Below are 21,585 nucleotides of genomic sequence, written 5' to 3'. Positions count from 1 at the left end.
GGCAGATCAGTAGTTGCCTAGGGCTGGGGTAGGAAATTGCCAACACAAGTGAACTTATTGGGTGGGTGATGGAAATGTTTGGTGTGTACGAGGTCTGCCAATTAAGTTCACGAACTCGTCCTAGAAGAAGTGCTACATACCCCATTGCTGAATATCACTACAGTCACCTTTGAAGTACTCCCCTTGGGAAGCTATGCACCAACACCAATGTCTAGTCCACCCTTCAAAGCAAGTTTGGAACTCTTTTTCTGGAATGTCCATCAGAGCTGTCATCGTATACTTGATGTCCTGGATGTCATCAAAATTTTTTCCTTTCAATATTTCCTTTATCTTTGGGTAAAGAAAGAAGTCATTAGGAGGCAGATCAGGTGAGTAGGGAGGATGTTCCAATACAGTTATTTGTTTATTGGCTAAAAACTCCCTCACAGACAGTGCGTGTGAGCTGGTGCATTGTCGTGATGCAAGAGCCATGATTGTTGGAGAAAAGTTCAGGTTGTCTAACTTTTTCACGCAGCCTTTTCAGCACTTCCAAATAGTAAACTTGGTTAGCTGTTTGTCCAGTTGGTACAAATTCATAATGAATAATCCCTCTAATATTAAAAAAGGTTAGCAACAGCAGTGCAACAAGTTAGCGAATTTAATTGTCAGACCTCGTACATTCACCCAAATTCATCAAACCGTACATTTAAAATGGGTGTATTTTATTTTATGCAAATTTCTCTCAATAAAGTTTTTAAACAAAAGCTGAAAATGACATGAACAACAAAAGCTTGGCCCTGGCATTTTATTTGGATCACTGAAAGTGTCTGTGATCTGGCAGCCTAGACACCAAACTGTTAGTCATGGTTATTCCTAGGAGTATGATTTGGGGAAAGGGGATGAGAGAAATGTATTTTGTTTTGTTCTGTTTATTTGCGCCCTTCCTATAAATAGGTATTGCCTTTGTACTAAGAAGAAGAAAGAAAACATGATAAAGTCTGGATAAGATAATGGTACAGTGAGAGAAGCCTTTCCAGGTTCTTAATGTTCTTACATTTAGGGTATGAGTATAGCAGTGTGTATGGTTACTGTGTGATTAAATTAACATCAAACTTTAGGCTTGCAAGGGTGCATGCTTCTATAAGAACCCCCTGTGTGGAGGCTGAGGTCTCATAATCTGGGTCGGGGGGTGTTTATGGGGCACAGTTTCCCCAAGCAGAAAATAATAGGGGGCTAGCCACATAGCCATGGGAATGGCTGCGGGGAGGTTATGCCAGCTCTACAGGGACAAGGATCTTAGAATAAAGGCCTTGGGACTTCCTAAAGAGCTTCACTGATTTAAGATTTCTGTGTTCCCAGCCTCCACCCCCCAGGGTTTTCAGGATTTCTTTTTAAAAAATGCTAGTCTGTCTCAGTTGTGCTAAAAGGAACTAAAGAACTTTGTTTGTTTGTTTGTTTCATTTGTTTTTTCATTGAGTTTCAGAGAAAAGGAGATGTCGGTGTCCTGGATGGCCAGACTTTGTGGTGACTGAAGGTATAAAAATGAAGAGCAAAGAGCCAAGGCTGCTTAAACAGACATCCCCCATATCCCAGCAGTTCTTCCAGAATTTTCTGTGAAAACCTTGGTGGGGGGTGGTGCTTGGTTATAATAACATATACCAAATAGAAAACAATAATTTAAAGATTAGCCTGCACTGCAACACGCCTTTCCACATGGCAACAAGTAAGTTTGGTTGGCCTCCGTTTGCCAGGGTGATTTAGAGAAACCTTTGAACAGCAACGCTTGTGGTCCGGCAAAGGCCTGTGACTAACTGACCTGTCTGTGTACAGTCCACTTCGGAAACAGAAACTTCCCTGGTGGCATGGGAAAGAAAACACCAACCTAATCCTGAAAGGGTAACTTTAAACCAAAGCCCAACCAAGACAGAGAGTGGGAGAGAGACTGCCAGCTGAGCCAGGCCAGAAATAAAAGTCCCATTGTCCTAGCTGAGGCTGGCTCACAGGCACACGCTCCCGCCTCACTTGGCTTGCTCTGCACGCTGACACTTCTAGTACCCAAGAGAGTACATTCCAGAGGCCGGCAGCCTTCATCTGAGACTCAGCAGCTGGAGGAGAAATCACACTAGAGGCATGGGGGTGTTGGGTATGGGGAGGGGTACGGCATGAAAAATTATTAAACACTAATGGAGCTAACCTCAAACCTGCCAGAAAACAGGAATGATGTATCTGGGAGTGTTGGGTCCACGGGAGGAGAATGAGGGGTAGGCTAAGCATAAGGGAGGTGAGAAAGGGGAGCTGTCCCAGCTCAGATAGAGCTGAGGATGGACAGCCTGCCTCTAGTAGTCAGCCCAGGTCTTAGGAGATTTTAGTGGTCTTCAGGGACCAAGCAGCTACTGAGAAGGATCTCCACTAGTCAGGGTGCTGGCAGTAGCTCGCCAGCCCGCCCGCCCGCCCTCCCTCGGGGTCAAGGTTTATGGCAGGTTGGGGGAGGTTGGAGACATTTGCTTAATAAGGATACAATGGAAGGATAAAAAGCCCCAAGAGAAAGATTTTAAAGTAAAACAGTGGGTAGACCATTAACGGAACGGCAAAGCAGGAAGAAGCTGGGATGGAAGTCGGGAGCCATGATTATACTGTGTGACCCTGGCAAGTCGCCTGCCTGCCTTGGGTTTGATGTCGAAGTGAAGAGGTGGGCCCTGCCTCTGCCGTCCATCCCTTCTCGACCTGGTGCTGGAGATTCTCTGAGTATGTGCCTCCTGGGTCCAAAGAAGGAGGTTTCCTTACCTGCCTTCTCCTCCCATTCTTGGGACTGCCCTCTAGAGATCTCCAAGGTCCCTCCCAGCTGGGAAATCGCGCTATTCTGTGACTGAAACCTGTTCACACCAGAAGTCTCAACCCCTCAAACTGGACAAAGAAGGAATGCAGCTTGGAGAGCTTAAGGGTTCTGAATGTTGGGGAGAGAAGGTGCTGCCACCATGGTGACAAGGGCCCAAGAAGAGGAGTCTGGGAATGTTCAAGTCTTAGAAGACTTTGCAGCTTCATACCCTGTGTCCTCCCTCATCTGCAACTGGGAGAATTAAAATAGAGCTTATTCCCTGAACTTAAGAACATTTTTAAAGCATGTCCATCATTATAAATGGGCTGCATTGCCAGAGAACTTGTCAATCTAGGTGTGATTATCTATGTGTTAGCAGGAACTGCCTGGACTAGCATTCAAATCTGGGTTTCGGGGCCGGCCGAGTGGCACGATGGTTGGGAACTCGCTTGGGATGCCAGAGGGCCCCGGTTCGGATCCCACATGTGAGGGCCAGTGACACTGCCCTCTGCAGCTAAGATGCTGAACAACAGCTCGACCTGGAGCTGGGCTGCCTTGGGTCACTGGCGACCCTTGGGTCACGGCGTGGGCTGCAGTCCCTGTGGCAGTGGATTGCCGTGGGCTGCCGTGTGTGGCCGGCAGCCAGCGTGAGCGGCCAGCAGCCGCAGTGAGCGGCCGTCCAGGGGCCGGCGACTGATCTGCCTCGCCAGAGAAGAGCGCAATGATGGTGCCAACTTGGGCCAGTGAAGCAACATCCTCCACAACTAGATTGAAGAACAAAAAAAAAAAAACAAAAATGACAGCAGCTTGTCTGTTCCCCTTTCCCCCATTCCCCAGCACTGTTCCCATCCCCCCAATTCCCCAATAAAAATCTTTTAAAAAAAAATCTGGGTTTCGGCCTCAGCTTTGGCTTTAACTGGTTCTTTAGTCTTGGTAAAGTCATGGCGCCTTTTTGGGTCTGTTTCCTGATCTATAAATCAAGGCGGCTGTCAACATCTCTAAGCTGAGCCCTGAAGAGATCCAGAAGAACTACAAACACTTATTCAAGGTAAATGATAAAGCTATGCATGGCCCCTTCTACCTGCAGTCAAAGGTGGTCCGGGCAAAGTAGTTCCTCTCTGAGGAACTCAGGATCCAGGCCCAAGAGGACAGAGAGAAAGGGAAGAGTCCCCAAACCCGACAGCTCATCTCTTCCCACCCCACCCACCCTGCAACCTTTAATTATTATTATTTTTTTAAGTGAAGGGCTGGGGGTCATGATCTCTGACAGTCCTTGCTGACAATCACTGGTGCTGAGCGTGAGCCATCTTTGGTGCACCCTGCTCTGCCATCCTCTCCTATCTGTCATTCCCTGTTGGCCTGTAGAGGCAGGATTGGTGGGAACCTGAGCTCATGGCAGTGAGAGGGAGACCATATGGTGCCCTTGGTGTAGCTGCCCAGAAGCACAGCAGTCCTTTACCCTAATGCATGCCCTTCCCCAAAAGCACAGACAGGCAAAGCAGAGAGCTGGCTTCATGGACGTGTAGTCTTAGAAAAGCCCCACACTTGGCTTAATGCTCTGTTGTCACCATCTTGAGATTTTCAATAATTTTTAAACAAGGGGGTCCTGCATTTGCATTTTGCACTGGGCCTCACAAATTATATAGCCAATCCTGGCAAGGGACCTTGCCAATGGTCACCTTCCTAGATCAGGAGCTAGTGGGGACAGGGGATCCTTGTCACAGGTACCAGCTCCACAGTCTGAGGTGCAAGAGATCCACTGGGATGTGTGGATATGGCTAAAAGGTCAAGTGAGCAAACACATAACCATGAAAATATGCTTGTAATTCTTAGGTAGGGAGATTTTTTTTTAACAAAAAGCACAAATAAATGTATATATCTACTGTGGGTAGATACACATGTAGGTGTGTATATACTGGGGGGGTGCCAAAAAAATGTATACACATGACTTGTATTCATCTTTTGTTATCGGTATATATCATTACAATTTTAATACAGATTTTTCCTTAAAATGTGTATACATTTTTTGTCACCTTCTGTATATTCGCATACACACATACGCACACGTACACACAGAAATCCTTAAAATGGCCAGATAGACTTTGAGCAGTTTAAGATCAATAGTGAATCAAATGTCAACTTGCATATGCTTTGCACTGAGCGATTTTTCTAAATTGACCCATTTGAAAACCCTAGTAAGACATTTAGACTTTGAAAACTTTACAGAGGTGACTTTTAAACAGAATATGTTGTAGGAATCAGGGCAGGACTGTCACTTAGCCAGGAGTTCATGTCTAGTCCACGCTTAGATGAGAGGGAGTTACATTTTCTTTACTATCATTGTCTTTCAAAGGAGATATGTAGCACAAGCACTATTTGGATATTCACAGACACCTCAGAATAAGAACTTAGCTGTATCCATCTTGGTGTCTTTCACAGAGTCTAGCAGTATTCCAGCATAGAATCTGTTAAATAAATATTTACTTAATGAATGCTCATCTCCAAGTGAATGGGATTTTTTTCTTACAAACCATAATACATTTAATTACGGTGGATGAATGTATATTTAACAATGTAAAAATATCATTGATTAGTAGAGCTTTGGAGAATAAAAGAAACCTTGACTATTGTCTATTTCAGTCCTCTCGTTGTATAGATTAGAAAACTGGGGCTCCAAGAGGCTGGATAAGTTATCTGAGGTCACAGAATTAATCTGTACCAGAACCTAGCTCTTCTGACATCTAACCCAACTGAATTTTTCCACTAACTCACCCTGCCTTAAGAATCAGGAAGCATAAATAAAGAGGCTTAGGTGTTTACTCACTACTTATATATAGTCTTCCTAGCCCTTAATTACGGAGGAGAACTCAACTGTTTTAATTGCCACCTGCAAAAGGACTTCACAATCCGCTAGAGTTGTTCTTTGGCAAGCCCCTGTGAAAGACAATTTGAGATCTAAGGCAAAATGAGAAGGAAAGAAGGTCTAATAAAAGCTTTTTATTTGTAGATTGGAATTAAGTGCTCTGTGCCCGGGCTGTTGGCTTTCTCCTGTCTTAAGGGTTGTCAATTTAACGCTTCAGCAAGCAGAAAATTGGAGAGTAAGAGTATCAATCACTTGGTCCTGCCAAGTGACACCCCCTCAAACCTAAGTGAAATGTAATATTTTGCATGCTCAGAACAACTCCAAAACCACCTCAACTCCATTCGCACCACGGCTTTTGAGGAAACTGTGACAGTTATTTTGTGTCACCAGAGCATCTGCCCCTTTATGTGATTCCTTAAACCTGAATTTCTAAAAAGGATCACCCTGGTCACATGTAGCCAATCAGATGGAGCCTCTAATCCCCAAACAGCAAACAACTGGGCAGGGCTGACATTAGATCGCTGCTGCTGCCTTCCGAGAGGGTGGAGCAGTGACCAGATAGCATTAAGGCTTAGCCAGGAAATTAGTGAGGTGCAAATTGCATGGTGGTGGCTGCAGGGCAAGAGGAAAATTGTAGGCCATTGCCTGGAGAGAGAGGGAAATAGCAGGGTGGTATTTTGGGGCCTGGAGACAGTGGGCCACTGGGCATGCTCATCATTGCCTACACACACACACACACACACACACACGCACACACACACACACACACGTGCCCCAACGACAACTTTTTATGGCAGTACAACATGCAAACAGAAAAGTACACAAATCATGAAGCTCAATGGAGTTTTCTAACCCTTACTGGTAACCTGCACCCAAATCATGAAAGAGAACATCCCCTCCTGTCTTCTTCCAGCCATCCCTGCCCCAGGGGGAACTGCTATTCTGATTTGGCCTTGTCTTTTAAATGTAAGCCAAGTGGCATCTGAGGAGGAGACAGTGTGGCGGAGTTTGTCCATATTCTTCCCACAACTCCAGAGCTGCAAGCCCAGCCTGGCAGCCTGCTGGGTCCCAGCTAGCCCAGCAGCGCCTTTGGATCTTGACAGGGTCAGACTGGGAGAGGAGTGGGCAGGGTCTCCGGGAGAGGAGGCATCAAGGCCAGAAGACCTAGCAAAGGAGGAGACAAGATAGCAGACCTGCCCGGGGCCCCACCCACCTGGCTGCAGAGCTGGTCCCTGCCCTGCCCGAGGCGTGTGAAGGTAAGATGCCAGCCTCCGCTCAGCGTTAGGTTGTTGGTTGTACTTGACAGCATGGGGTTGTTCACATAGGGCTTCTTCTGTTTCTTTTTTGGTTTTTTTGTGGGTTTTCTTTCATTGTAGGCTCTCTGAGTTGCCTTCTAGTGGTCAACCATTCTGCGGGAGGAGTATAGGCTGTTTTGCTCCACCAACTTCCTGTCAGGCGGCAGAGAAGGGCCTCCAGGGCTTGGCAGCTTCCTCGCTGATTCTTGTGGCCTGGAGTCATAGCTGGTTTTGCTTAGTTTGCCACCTGGCTCCAGTGGACTGTTCTACCCCAACTTAGGCGCTGTTTCTGTGGAGAATCAAGCATGTTTTAAATAGGATTTATGGTCTGGTGCAGAGTTTTGGCTTGGCTTCCCTCTGGGATGTGTAGTGCTCTCCATGTTTGAGTATGCGCATTTCTACCTGTGAGGGAGAGCGCATTTCGATATGGCCATCAAAAATAACAGCTGGATTCTTTTTATAAACGCAGCGGCATGGTGAAGAGATGCGTATACTCTCAGGCGAGATCTATCCCAATCATAATTGCATCCTTGGCTTGGGGAAAGAAATGTCCTTGTCTCTCTTGGCTCACCTCCATAGACTTCTCAACTCACTGCAGTTCAGCTGCCCTGGTCTTACCACGTTTCCCATCTTGATAAAGCCACCCAAGACTTCTCAGATGCCAAGTCCAATGAAGACTTTTCAGTCCTATTCTTAAATTAGCCTGGCAGTGGCGCTGGCACTATGGACCTCCCTGTCCACCATGACATTCTCTTCTCCCTCAGTTGCTAGGAGATCATACTTTCAGGTTTTTCTCCTGCATCTCAAGTTCCTCCAGTTCAGTATTCTCTTCTGCTTCCACTTCTGTTGGTGTTGTGCTTTCCTAAGGTCCTCAGCTCCCTCAGACGCTGCACCCTTTTCCTGGGCAACCACATGTACTCCCATGACGTCAGCCTTAGCTCTAGATCTCCAACCAGACTTGTTTCCTTAAAACTCCAGGCTGACCACTAGCCTCTCCATGGTTGCTCTATAAGCATCTATAGCAACTGCTCTCAACGCGGGCTGCACATTATAATCATGGCAGCTTTTATTTTAAAAATACTTATGTGAGGGCTTTACCACCTGAGCTATTGATTTAATGGATCTGAATGGGACCTGGAAATGATTATTTTTAAATCCCTCTGGGTAATTCTAGTGAGTGGTCAGAAATCAGGATAGTGAGGCACAAGTCACGTATGTGTAGACAGCTGAAGTGCTTCGGACAGGGAACCCCATAGCATCCCCACATTAGGACCTCACAACTCTGGCCCTCAGACTTTTCAAACCTCTGTATAGGCATTCACTGATGAATCTGTAGCTCCACTGGGAACCAGAAGTGATCCTTGGGCTGGAGACAAAAGAAGTTGAGACTGACAGAAAAGGCTGATTTAGAAGACTAGTTCTCCACCTCCTGACCCTTTCCCAAACACAAAGCTTGCCCTGACCCAGCTTGAATTCTCGGGCTGATTTAGGGTGATTGGAAGACCTCAAGCTCGGTTTCCCATTTTATCCGGTGCTCCTGACTTCTCCCAATGCCTGAGGTTCTCCAACTGTAGAGTGGCCAACAAGACATGAACAGAGGGGGGCTGACAGCTATGTTTCTAGTAGTAGCACTAGAAACCACTAACGGATTCAGAATACCCTTGAGTCTCACTCGGGTTTCCTAACTATCAAAAGGAGGGTAGTGATTCCTACCTCCAGAAAAGGTGTGAAAAGCAGGTGAGAGAAATGTAGATGCTAAAATATTGTTACTTGTATTCTAATTTAATCCAGAATTGAGTTTATTCACATGGGAGTCTTGAGTAACCATAAAATGTGTGCTCTATTCTTTAGAGAATACCCTGTCCAACCATTTTGTTTTACAGGACAGGAAACTGAGGCCCAGGAGTGAAGATACTTGCCCAAGGTAACACTGCCAGCCAGGTGTCAGGTTTCCTAGTTCAGGGCTCATTTCACTCCAGACTTCCCCAGGGTCTATACCACACCCACATGGCTGGGCTTGACCCTCACACATCACCTTTCCAAACCCAGCCTCTGTCTGGGCCCATGGTCATTGGGTGACCTACCTTTTCCAAAGCAAACCAAAGCTGTTCTTGTCCTCTTCAACCCTTTCTGCTTCCTCTCTACTCAAGACCCTGAATATAGGTGATCTGAAGTTCCCTGAGGCTTTGAAATGTCCTAACTCTGCCTGCTGTACCATTAGGGTGTCTCTCCAGTGGGGTAAAATTTGGGGGGTGTGGGGAGAGGTATTAAAGTTAGAAGGGACTTGAACCAGAGACTGGATACCTGCTCTCTGGACCCGGGGAAACTTGTGTTTCACTCTAGGCTGAACTTGGACTATATATATATATCTATATCGTCTTTAAGCCTCAACTTTCTTGCCTATGAAATGCACATTATAATGGTATGTACCTTGTGATAGCAGTTGTGAGAATTAAATGAGACAATTTCCCTAAAGCACTAGTTCTCAAATATGATTGCACAGTATAATATTGTATGTCAACTATAATTGAATATGTGTGTGTGTGTGTGTATATATATATATATATATATATATATATATATATATATATATAGTCATGGGACATGGAGTATAGTGTGGGAGTGGAGTCAAGGGATTTGTAATAGATATGTATGATATTGGGGGGAAATGGGGCGGTGGATTGGGGGAGGGGGGTTGTCACTTCGAGAGGTACAAAGTATAACTATTGCACTGTGTTGTACTGCTGAAACTAATTCTAAAAAATGTGTATTTCATAATAAAAAATAATTTAATTTAAAAAAATATATGATTGCACATTGGAACTACCTGGGGAGCTTACACACACACACACACACACACACACACACACACACACACACACACACACACACACATTGACAGCTGGGTCCTACTCCTGGAAATTGTGATTTGATTTAACTGCTCCAGGATTTTAAAGCTTCCCCCAAGCGATTTCAACTGTGCTGCCAGGATGGAAAACATGGCTGGTAAAGGGCTTAGCGTAGCACCAGGCAAGTGATCAGCACTCAAATAATTAGCTTCTCATAGGAGTACAATAATGATGATGATTCAAAGCTCCCTTCCTTACTAGAAACTCACAGCCCTCTTGAGGACCTTCTTCCTTTAGGATTTTTCTGGCAAGGATCTTCCTCCCTCTCCCCATCCCCAGTTCTGCCTAGAAATCACATCCTGAGTTTTTCTGAAACACTGGGCTGGTGACTTCCTGCTCTGAGAGGTCAGTGGGGAGGTGAAAGACGTCCCAACGTCAGGTGATTGTCCAAAGACCCATTCCAGGCACCTCCTGGCTGTGTCTACCAAAACAGATCGTTTAACCATCAGTGCTTTCCTCTTTTAAAATGGGAGGGAACTGTCATGTATTATGCCCCCAGATGTACTGGACATTGTGCTAAATAGTTAGGACAGAGTGCCTTCTCTTAAGCGGGATGGTAACTTCTGTCTTGAGAATTATTGGCTGCGAAGAAGAGAAAAGACAAAGCCCAGGAGCAAAGAGCCCCGAGACAGGCCCGGCCCGCACACTACGCCAATAGCGCCAATAAATGGAAGGGATAGCCCCTGTCTCCATGAGGCAGATCTGCAGGTCACTGCTGATAACACCTTGCAGAGATGGGGTGAGCTCCGGAAGGCGAAGGCGACTCTTTCAGCTGGTTTTACATGTCCAAGACACACTCTCTAAACCGCCCCCTCCTGGCCAAGTCCTGGGACCTTTCTCCACCCTAGCCCGCCCACCTGTCAGCGGCTCTCTGGCTTGAGTTCGATTTCGCAGCGCGGGAATGCGGACACCAATGAATAGCGCTGACCAGCGTGAGACATAGTGCGCCTCTCTGGGTTGCGCGCGGCGCGTCCACGAAAGGCGCACTCCTAAGCCAGCCCGGACGCGTTGTTTGGCCGGAACGCAGTCGGGGTCCCGGAGAGAAGGGCCTGCGGAGCCCCTCAAAGGCAGGGCGCTCTCGACCAGCCTCCCAGCCAGGCCCCCTGCCTTCCTCTCTCAATCTGGCGGGATCCGCGAGTCCCCAAGCATCTCGCGCTCGGGAAGGTTGCTCTGGGATCCCAGGCAGACGGCCCTTCTTTAAGGTTCCTTGACCGTGTCTCTGCTGCCCTGGCCCTGGAGGATCGGGCCGTAGAGGAAATAGCTCAACGCTTGGTGGACCACACCATCCTTGGCCCTCGCTCTCTGTCGGGCCCCTGGTCCAAGCTTACCGCTCTTTGCCCCGCCAGCGCGGTGGGCCCCCAAAACAATTCACAGCTCTGGGTGCATCGCTCATGGCTTGTGGGTGGGACGATGCACCACAGTCCCTGCTCTCTACCACTTGGGTTCCAATTTGGGCTCTTTGCCGTCTTCGCTGGAACCTCAGATAAGCCTCAATCTCTCTGAGCCCCTCACTCCTTTAGGTGGTATAATGTCGAGGCCAAAATTTCAAAGTCTGGGATCCTATCCCTGCCTTGCCATGTATGGTCATGTGACCTGGGACATATTAAGTGATCTCTGCGTCCCTCAATTACTCGTATATAAAATGGGGATAATATTCCTACTCACATGGGGTTGTTGTGAGGAATAAATGAATGTAAAACACCAGTGTTGGGCACATAATAAACACTGTATAAGTGTTTGATATTATTAGTAAGGCAGAAATTATAATAGTCACCCTGCAGTGTTGCTATATTAAGTGAGACAATGTAGGTAAATTGCCCGTGTTAAGTAAGAGGCAAATAAATAATATTTATCAGTATTACTATTACTCCCGGGAAATCGGATTTCTTTCTTTTTTTTTTTAAACAAAAAAATCTTCGCGCCCCCACCCCCACCCCCCGCCGCCACTAGTTCATCAGTGCAAAGAACTGTGAACTGGCGCTGTAGGCTCAATATAAAATGGTCCCTGAATTCGTGCCCAGCTGTAATTTCCTTGGGGGTTTTGAAAGGGGCTCTTCAACGTTGCCAGGCTAGCGCCGCGCTTTTGTTTGCAAGAGGGCAGTGAGTAAATTATATTCTGGGTTTAGCAAAACAAGAGCTAAACACGTTCACAGTAGGACTCTTCGGGTGAACTATTTTATTTCTCTTTTGCTTTTGTTCTTGGTCGTTGATGGTCCGCTGCAGACTAATGCGATACTGATGTATCTTAATATTAATGGTTCTGAGCTGAAGACGGCGGCAGCCTCACGCCTCACGCTGTCCCGGCTCTGCCTCTGCAGGGCTGGGAGCCACCAAGAGGCCCAAGCGAGGGTGCAGGAAGATTCTTTATGTCACTTTCTCCCTCGCTAGCCCAGTACCTCACGTCAGAGTTGGGGGGGGGAGGAGGGGGGGAGGGGCGAATTCTGGGGTGCGAATGAATTTAAACCTCGCTGTTTCTGCGGTCAGAATTTTCTCTTTGAGAAAAAAGTAGGAGTGCTCTCCTCCGCCGGGGTGCCCCAGTCTGCCGCGGTTGGCAGCAGTTAACCCATTATATGTAAAATTTGGCTGGGCCGGGCAGCTACATTCCAAACCACCCTCACCCAGGACACCTGTTGTGAAGTATTAAAGGCGAGCGAGCACAGGCTGTCGTTGGCCGGAATGTGGGTGATGGCAGTCTCCTAACCAGACGTGGTGGTTGTTGAGGCCTAGGTCAGGGATTGCACGCCACCTCCCTCCCGAGGGCGCTACTGGTCTGGCAAAGCGCAGGCGGTAAAGTAGGTGACACTGAAAAAAGATAATCACCAGCTTCTACCTGTGCAGTTCAATCGGGGATTTCTGTCCCCAGGATGCTTCCAAATCCATCCGGGACTCCGTGCCTAGGCCTAGAACCCTCCTCTCCCGGGCTCCAGGGCAGCACTCCCACCCCACCAGGATATGAGGACCAGCCAAAGACCAGCATCCATGGCTGGATCCTTGAGCTGTGTAGAATCTCTGGGGACGCAGGGAAGCGGAGGAGAGAGAAGCACATGGATGGGCTCTGGGCATAGCCAAGTTTTGGAGTTTAAAGAAAGGACCGTGCGACTGCCCTTGGCCTGACCTGAAAAACAAACGCGAAAGCAAAATTAAGCGGCTGGACAACTTTCAGGAAAGGGGTACCTAGTTGAGAAAGCGGGTGGGCGGCCGAATGTATCCCCCGGGAAGCAGGCGCGCCCGGAGGAATGTTCGCAGGCGCGCTGGGTTGCCCGCGCCAAAGACACGCTGTTGTTCATAAACTCTTCGCGAGCATCAGGGCAGCGGCCACGCGGTTTGTGGTGGATTCCCTCCTTTCCTTCTGAAAAGGAAGGGCAAAGAAACCAGTCTTTGGCAACGCTCAGCCCCCGGGTGGCATTCCGATGCCTGACGGCTGTCAACGTAAATGCCTTTGGAAAACGCCAAAACAACGACTGTTTATTTGTTTTGGTGTAGGAACGTTAGCAAACGCACCGGAGCCGTTCTTCTCGCTTCTCTTTGATTGTGTCTCCAGTTTATAAGTTTTAACGCCGCTACACGGCCCAGGCCCACCCGCCCGCGCTCGCAGGAACCAGGTCCGGGTCCCTGCCGCAGCTCAGGGAAGGCGAATGCAGGATTTATCAACCCCCTCCCCAGGACCTCGGATTTCATCTCTTTCTTTTCCTCCTGCATGTTCAGTTTGTTTTCTCAAGACCTAAGCAATTTTTAATGTACTCTATACTTCCCGCTTAATCCTCATCGTTTATTGTATAATTATAGTTTCAAAGTGATTATGTAATTAAAATCATGTTTCGTTGCAGCAGGACTTCAAAAGGACGGCAGACCCCCGCTCTGGCATTATTTTCTGGTGATGTAATAATTTCCCTGTGATATTTAAAATAAACACATTAGTTCAAGAATTCTAAACATGTCTCAAAGTATATAGTAGGCTTGATTGGCACGAGGCTGGGTTGTAAAGAAATGGTAAAACCTATCACTAGTTTAATATATTTCTATGCTCCCATGCAGGGTAAATTATAGGATAATGGGGCGCAGGCGATGGTAAGCTCTGTTTATATAATCCATTTCTTCACACGAGTTCCCATTGCTTTCCCTTCCCTTTGCTGTATGTGGTGGTTCTCTGATCCCCTGACCTCAGCCATGTGTTTTCACTTTTTCTTCTGATCTCAATTCCATGACCAGCGGGGAATAAAATACAAATTGAATAGTAACCATTCACAGGCCGCTCTTTTCAAACTGTTGTTAAAACCTCTTTGTCTTGTCTAGCGGTTGATAGATAAATGTGTTGTATTTCGCCTGACTTTTTTTTTTCTTTCCTTCTTCCTCTTTAACCCCCTTGGTCAAGAAAAAAAAATCACCCTCCTCAGCCCAATTATGCTCTTTAAAAATTAAAACTCACACCTCCTTTCAAACCCTCTCCTGCGCGTCCCGCTCTCCCCCGTCGGCCTATTGGCTGGGCGGCCGTAGGAGACGCGGAGGATTCACCACGAGGAATAAAGAAGCGGCGGGAGCCGAGCGCGGCTGGGGATGGGCGCAGTGCCCCCGTGTGAGGTCCGCGCCATTGTCCCGCAGCCTGAGGTTCATTTAGCATCTAACCTGTATCGCCTCTGATCTCCTAGCGGAGCGCCCCGATTCGGCTCCCAGGGCTGGGGGCCGCCCCTCCTAGCATCAGTGGGGGACAGAGGGTGACGGAGCCTGGGAGAGGGAGGTTATAGTGGTCTGAAAAATAAACCTCCTCCTTCGCCTGCGTTTTTCTTTTCAGGGTCAGACCTGCTTTGGGCGCGAGGTGGACAAGAGGCCGAGCTGTTTTACAGCTTTTCTCCCAAACGAGAAACACAATGGCTCCTGATTCTGGGCCTTGCCTTTCCCAGATCTCTCTCCGGTCTACTTCCTCGGCTTCTTTTCGGGAACGTAAAGGCAAAATAAAATAATCGTAGAAACTTCTGTACCGCGGCCTGCCCTCCTTTTCATCAGAGTTTCTTCGGTGGTGTCAACGGCGTGGCGGCGTCTTTGTCACTGTACTGCACGCGCCTGGGAGCGAGGGGGCGGGAGACAGAGCTTCCGTGGGCGTGGGCCCCACTATTTTTGCATCTCCAAATTGCAAAGCGCTCGGTACGTGGCTATTTTAACGCGAGCTAACGCACCCCTTCTTCCCCAGCGGGAAGAGCGCCCCTGCAGGGCAGCTCGTCGCGCCCTTGCCTCGGCGCGCACAGCCCCTTGGACGCACGGCTGCTGCCGGGGTTTGCAGGCCGAGCGCGGCTGCCCGGCGGGGGCGCCTAGCGGCGGAGCGGGAAGCTCGCAGCCGTCGGCGCCCACGCCCGCGCCGCCAGGCTGCTCGCAGCGCCCGGGTAGGGTTTCCCGGGCGGCTCAAACCCACCCGAAATCCTCGAGGCCGCTTGACAGCGCTCTTCGCCGCCGGCCCGCGTACCTGTAAGCTGAGCCCAGCTCACATGCTTCACATTAAACCTCCGTGCCCGGTGCCTTTTCTCTTTTTTTTCCTCCGAAAGGGTTCTTATAAACTTCCCTTCGTTTATTTAGCCTGGTTTTCATTGCTCCAGTTTTGCATGGGTTGCCTTTGTTTAGTTTATTAACCCACGGGGTTACTTTAACTAAACATTTGGGCGGAATACTTCAGGGTTGAATTTCAACGTTTTCTAACGAAATTACCGAGTTTTTTGAAGCCGCACAGAGAACGCTGTGTTGAGTTTATTAGTCAATTTAACAGACTATAGGGAGGGAAAAAAGAATTTAGGACAGTCCGGGTTCGTACCCACTGGGGGGAAGCTGCTCGCGAACCCTCGGGGTTGGGGCTTCAATCGAGCGAACAGCGGGAGGGGACCGGCAGGGCGCGCTTCCCGCCACAGCAAAGCGCGCGCCCCGGGGCGCGGGAGGCCTTCTCCACCCGCGGGGCCGGGCTTTCCAAGGACGGCGCGGGAGCTGGTGGCGCTGCTCCAAATTCCGGCCAGGCTCAGAGACCCGCCGGAACCACCCGCGCGCGCGTAACTAGGGGACCAGAGAGGAGGCAGGGCCCCGACACTGGGCAGCGCGTCCCCTGCGGGGCCTCTCTGGCGCTTTCTCCAGGTTCTCACCTGCCGGTTAAATTTGTATGGTGCCAGCAGCCCGAGAGCTATGCGTCCCCCACTCCCCCGCTGTGGGAAGGGCAAGGGAGAAGGGGTTGTGGTGGAATCTGCCAGAAAGATTGGAGACGAGTGGGCAACCGTCCAAGGTGGGCGAAGCGCAGGCTGGCAGTACCATCCCCGGGCCAAGGTGCGCCCCCAGTCCACCTGGAGACTGTGGGAGCTTCGTCCCACGCCCCAAAATACCTGGGGGAGCCCGGGGATTTGGGCACACTGGGAGGTGCTACATCGTCTCCATAAAGCGACCTTTCGGGACGGTACCTTGACATTCCACCTCCTGCTTGGCCTAAGTGAGCAGGAATGATGAAGAGGGGAATTCTGACGCTGCTTCCAGGGTCGGTCGGAACTGGAGCAATGACAGGGACCTCTCTGCATAGCTCCCTTTTCCAACAGCCACTGTCCCCATTTTTCACACTTCTCACCCTCCGCCAGATTTTGGCACAGTGCTGCTCAGCTAAGAGGTGGCCTAGCTAAAATGTCCTTGATCCCTAGGCTTTTTAGAGGAAACCGAGAAAGTGGTTATGTGTCCTCCGTGGAGGTAATGAAGTGGAAGCCCAAACACAGAGAAAACCTTCAAGTAGCTGGGGGTGAGAGAGGGGAGGAGAGGAGGGGTGGAAGGGAATGAAACGCTGGAATTCCTCAACTCATTGTCACCAGGCTGGTGAAACATAGGCAAAAAGCAGGATTTCTTTACTACCGCATGCAGCCACCAGAACCCTGGATCCCAACATTTTCTCATTTAATTGTGATAGGTAGTAAATACAAGAAGTTCAAAATTCAAAAGATACAAATGAGTATAACAGGAAAATTCTCCCATCTTTCTCAGCCTCCCAGTTTACCTCCCTAGAGGCAATCACTGTTAGGAGATTCTTGCGAACTGTTTTGAAGAAAATTGCCAGCTTTTGCAAAAGGCTCACCTACTCCTTTCCTTGCTCTGCTCACCCTCTGGCACTCCCGGTGCACTGGCTGACTGCTCAGTCTCTAAGAGCCACCCCCCCCCAACACACACACACCTTAGAGGCGGTTGCTTGTCACATCCGTATCTTAGACATGCCTACCACATCCACCTTGAGTTCTACTAGGCTGTCAAACTCAGGATGTACTTGTCCTCTTTCCTTCCCACAATAAAGCTCAGTCGTCTCTCCCCACTGGTCTCCAAGTCCATGCTTTTCCTCTTCTGCTGAATGACTTTTGCCTTTTCTTCCCATTAGCTCCGCCACTGGTTGGCCCCTTAGTCCTCATTTGCACCACTGGGACAGCCAGACTCCTATTCTTCCACTTCCTTCCCTCCAACCCACCCTGAACTGCATCACGTCAATCATCTAAGGCCAGCTTTGATGCCCCTTATCTGACCCAAAGCCTCCATGGCTTCCCACTGCCACTAAATCGCAAGGCTGAAGACTGCTGCTAGAGCAAGAACCCATCAGATCCACTGCAGAGTCAGGTCTCAGCCTGGCTACCTGGAATTTCCTTTGGATGACCTCAGCTCCCCTCCCGGCCCACATGCCAGCCCTCTCCTGTGAGCATTTTTCTCACCCTCTTCTCCAGTATCTTGATCTTTCCAGCTCTCCTCTCCCCAGAGCTTTCCTCAAACCTTCTAATACCTTGGCAGACCCTTGTCCCATCTCCACTGATCAAAATCTGTCAAGACCTTGCTCAAAACCTACTCACTTTCCAGCCATCTGAGCTCATTTATTCCCCCGACTCTCAAAGTCATTTGTTTTGGTATTGCCTATACAGATGTGTTTAATAGTCATTTGGGTGCCTGTCCTAGTTCCCTTTCTAGATTATATGGTGAATTCCTAGCACATACAAAGCAAGCAATATTTTTAAGTTAATAATACCCACTCACTATTCCTCTTTTCTCCCCTCCCCCAAAAAACAAGGAAACTCAAATAAACATTAAAGTACCTTTCTTTCTCTTACATTAGCTGTTAGCTTACCTTTTAAAAGTAAATCTCACTGAAGTTTGACTAATTTACAGGATTAACCCTTCTAGAATACATATGCGTTTATTACAGAGAACTGGTTATTCCAATGAATCTTCACATTAGTCAGGGAAGTGGGCCATTGTTTGCAGCAGAAAAGCAGGGAATGATAACTTAGGGCTCCATTTGTAAAAGGTTTTAGAAGCCTGGTGAAGATGCTCTCACTTAAGAATGTATAAATATTGTAACTGCAGTTCTGGGTTAGGATGACCAGCCAGAGAAAATTTCACAGATGTTCCTCCTCATGCTGTCTGCATTCTCAGGGCAGGAAAGACTCCTGGGAGCAGAAGAAACATCTCTTCCAAGTCCTCTACATCTTTCGGGTCACTTGACCCCAGATTCCCATTAGCACAGCTTCACACCTCTTGTCTGGTCTGAGCCAGTGAGGTGCCAGAGAATGGGGAAAGAAGTTTAAGCTCCTCTTCCCGCTTCCTCACAGACTCCTTGAGGAACCCAGAAGTCAAATGACTAGAAGTAAAACTGTGTTGGTTATGCCCACGAATCCCGAAACCCCAACATCTTCCTTCGTCAGCCAGATTGGCGACTTTAAGCCCCTTCTGCAGCTGTCACTGCTCTGACCAGTTTTAATACCTGACAGTCCTGCCTCCTATAGAGATTCTATGAAGTATGCCCTTTCTCTGCCCTGCCCCCACCCCCACTGTAGGGTCGTGGCAAAGGGTAATTCATTATTCAACAAGTATTGGCTCCCCACCCTTTATTACGCCAACCAAGCAGGTGCTAAAGCCACCATGGTGAACGAGATAGACAAAGACCCTGCTTTCCCTAACAAGACTGCCAGTTCGATGGTGCACTACACTGGCCCACAACTAAGACTGAACTTGGCACCTTGAGCTGAGCTGCCACCTGAATAGCTCAGTGGATAGAGCATGCGCTCTTAACAACAAGGCTGATGGTTCGACTCCTGCATGGGATGGTGGCTACGCCCACCCGCAACTAATTGAACACAGCACCTTGAGCTCAGAGGCCACGAGCTGCTGACCACAATTAAGATTGAAGAACAAGAACTTGGCTGGTCCCCTTCACCAATTAGCCAACACTGCTCCCCTCTCCCAACCCCCAATTTTTTTTTTAAGAAGAAACATGAGTCAATATGGCAAAATGTTGACGTTTATTTAAAAAAAACAAAAAAACAAAAAAGCCCCCACTCTCTAGGGCTTACCAGTCTTTCTATCAGAGGGAGGATGGCAAATGTACCTCGGGCTTAACCCCATTCTACCCAGTCTCAGCTGATGGAGGGAATACTGAGCTGGGAGTCGGCACTGGGCTCGCCCAGTCCATCTGTACTCCATATGTCCCTCGAATGATTTGCTCATCCTCATGGATCAGTTTCTCACCTCCAGACATGGAAGTTTTTGTGAGACTGACCAAATCCATGGGCATTCAAACCCTCTAAACGTGAAGTATTCATACGATTGAGTCTGGAAGTTTAATTGTGATTATAAAAGGAAATCTGATCGGTTCTGTGTAATAGCAAAAACAGACACACACTCCTCTCTCCTGTTCCCCACTCCCAAGAAAAAAAAACAAACACCCTGGAAAGAATCTGAAGTTAAAATAAAAAGCAGCTGGCAATAGGCCCATCGTGTGTGATGATAATTAGACAAATGTTTTCCAAGTATGGGAAGATCCTGTGAAGACAATGGTTGGAAGGAGGGGGAAAAGCTTAGGAAAGGGAATTTAGGAAAGCAGTGATTTCTGCCTGCCTGCAAAGGGTTTAAGTGGCACACGATGCCACAGTCTCCAATTTGGTACTTTTTGTTATTTTTTCATGCATCCTGGGAAACATGTCTTCAGCTAAGAAAGTTAAGAAAAACTTGAGGCTTTGATTTACAAAAATTAAAGCCATGACTAGGCTTTGGATCAAGGTTGTGTCCCGGGCCTGGAAAGCCTCATCCTTCATTGTCTCAAACCTTTCCTGCCCTGAGGAAAAAGCGTTAAGAGTCTTAAGCTAAAGCAGCTCTTCTGCCATCTGGGGCTCTGACTTAGTTGACCCTCTCCCAAATTATTGTAATCCGGAGTCTGGAATGGATATAGATCTGGTCAGGGTGACGGTGGCTGCCTTCTGCTTCTGGGTGGCTTGGGAATCTTCTGAGCAGGCCTGGCTGGAAGCTGGGGGCTGCCATGGAGGAAAAGCAGTTACTATCAGCAAACTGGCCAGCTCTGTGCAAGGTTGGGGCCTCTCTTTCCCCATCCCCATCCCTCAACCAAATTTTACTTGGTCGAAATTATATTAGTAATTTACACCTTAGTGTGAATATTAAGGCCAGGCGTTAACTTACCCAGGGTTATTTACATTTTAAGCTTTGATTATAGAAGAAAGTAATTTATCCCCATGGAAAAAAATCTGAGTATGTGAACACATGGAGGAGGCTTTTGGTGGGAAAGAGTGTTAAGGAAGAAATAGGAAGCTACTAAGCTAGATAGTGCAGGGCTGGGGAAAAACTGGTGGAATCCCCTAGACCTGAGCAAAAGAGAGGTAGTGCTGTGGAAAGCATGTGGGTTAGAGGCAGAAGGATGATAAATAGTCCTTCTTTCCTTTAATAAACGGACCCATCTGCTCTCTGCTTCACAGGGAGGAAGAACAGATACCCTAAAATTTCTACAGCATTTACCCCAAACTCTCTCCTTCATCCACCCTCATATTTTACCACAGGTGTGTACTGGCCACTGACACGAAGGACAGTGGCTGCTCTGTTCAGAACCAGCCTTGGAAATACTTACAAACTAGGGCAATTGCAAAGTGTGTTAGACGCACACAGAGCACATTCTGTCCTTGGTTGATAGGCTTTGGTATTTACTGGTTCTCGTCTACAGAAAATAAAAAGCAGGTTTTTATTTTCTTTTTAATCAAGGAGGAGTTTTTTTTAAAAAAAAGCCATTTTCTGAGTATGAGATAATGCATATGCTATGTAAAAATGCAAACAAATACAGAAAAGTATAAAGAAAGTAAAAAAAACCCCTAAAACCCCTCAAAATCTGACCCAAAGGTAAACACTGTTAACATTTATGAGAACCACTTCGAGTAACTTCCTATGCATATAGGTTTGATATCTACAACTTAACATAAATGGAATATACCTCTGTGACAGGGCCTGCATACTTTTCCATGTTCCATGTCAATAAATGCAGATCTACATCATTTTTTTTCTTTTTTCTTTTTTTGGTGTATAACATACACACAGAAAAGTACACAAATCAGCACCATAAATTTTCACAAAGTGAGCACACCTATGTGACCAGTAGCCATGGGGGGACCTGGGAGAATTCCAGAAAGAATATTCTTCATTTAAATAGATGAGATGAGGGTGATGTGGTTTAGAAACAAACCAAAGGTAGTTGGTGTGGCTTGTGCATAACGAGCATGTAAAACAGTGAGGTTCATCATCTTTCCTTCCAACTTAACTTGACCCCCACATTTCTCTGACCCTCTCAGTGATGATATGTCTCCTGGAAGCCCCAACAGGAGCCCTCACAGTCCCCTTTGCCTTCCCCCTTCCTTCCAGCCTTGCATCCAGCTAATCCCAAAGTCTCTACCATCCATCCTTTCCTAT

The sequence above is a fragment of the Hipposideros armiger genome, unplaced genomic scaffold (genome assembly GCF_001890085.2).
Source record: "Hipposideros armiger isolate ML-2016 unplaced genomic scaffold, ASM189008v1 scaffold_432, whole genome shotgun sequence".
NCBI lineage: Eukaryota > Metazoa > Chordata > Mammalia > Chiroptera > Hipposideridae > Hipposideros > Hipposideros armiger.
The sequence above is the reverse complement of the archived record's forward strand: the minus strand, read 5'-3'. Positions refer to the sequence as shown.